We start from the raw sequence: 1,553 nt of genomic DNA, 5'->3' as shown, positions 1-1,553 counted from the left end.
GGACAGTCCGGGACATTTAAATGCCCGGGACCCGGTCCCAAATTCCGGGACTGTCCCGGCAAAAACGGGACAGTTGGCAAGTATGCTAATGCTCATACACACACTGTCTCTCACACTAACACACACAATCTTACACATATTCTCACACACACAGAGACACTAATGCTCTCACACACACTGTCTCTCACACTAACACACACAATCTTACTCATATTCTCACACACACAGATACTAATGCTCTCATACACACACTGTCTCTCACACTAACACTAGGGTTGCCACCCGTCCCTTAAAATACAGAACACTTATAAGTTACACATGCTGCAAGGTGTGCAGGGAGGAATATAAATAGTGCTGTCCAGAAACACAATACATGTTCCTCCCTGCACACCCTGCAGCATGTGTAACTCATAAGTATCCAAGAAAACATGGCTGAGGTGGCAACCCTAACACACACACAATCTTACACATATTCACACACACAGACACTAATGCTCTCACACACACACTGTCTCTCACACTAACACACACAATCTTACACATATTCTCACACACAGACACTAATGCTCATACACACACTGTCTCTCACACTAACACACACAATCTTACACATATTCACACACACAGACACTAATGCTCTCACACACAGTTTCTCACACTAACACACACAATCTTACACATATTCTCACACACACAGACACTAATGCTCATACACACACTGTCTCTCACACTAACACACACAATCTTACACATATTCAATACGCTTACACACAGAAAGACAATGACAAACACAGACACACACTATCTCAGACACTAACACAAATAATGTCACACACGTTCTCTCAGACACAAATACAGTCCAGTAATTGTGAAGATTTTACTGAACATGCTGCTAAAATACTGAATTTTCCAGTTGAATAATGGACACGTGACCTGACAACCTTATTTTAGTGCATAAAGGTAAAACTAGTAATAATGTAATTTGTATACTAAATGTGTCATGAATAATAAGCAAACATGTTTTGTATTTCGTATGCAGCAACACATTTACTTCCTATACTCCTACAATAGCAATATTGGGTAATAGTGTATGTGTTTCACTGTCTTTAAATTTTGACACGCCCTTTTATGGCCCCAATTTTCTCTTCCGCTTTGCTGGAAATATCTCCATGGCAGCGTCTTCTGGTAGTTAATTGGTCAATATCATTATCGAAAGCTGATTGGTTTACATGGTTTCCAATGGTATTCCACGCTGAATGCAGGTGCGTCAGTGGCTGATTGGTAGATTTGGGCACCAATAAGGCGTTTCCGTCGCTAGGCAAATAGCGTCATCAAATCATCACGCGGTAGGATTCAACCAGCCCTTTGATTGGCAACTGATGCCAAGAATCATTACTAGAGAAATAGGATGTAACCTGCTGCCTGTTCTAGGAAAATGGCCAACTTGTGAAAACAGCGAACTTACGTCACTTCCTATGACGTTGCATCAGCTGTTTCACAAATTTTGGCCGTAATGCGCATGCGTGCTCGCGTCATCGGAGCGGTGCAAGTTG

Source organism: Bombina bombina, chromosome 7, assembly GCF_027579735.1.
Source record: "Bombina bombina isolate aBomBom1 chromosome 7, aBomBom1.pri, whole genome shotgun sequence".
Classification (NCBI taxonomy): Eukaryota; Metazoa; Chordata; class Amphibia; order Anura; family Bombinatoridae; genus Bombina; species Bombina bombina.
This window is presented reverse-complemented; position numbering follows the sequence as displayed.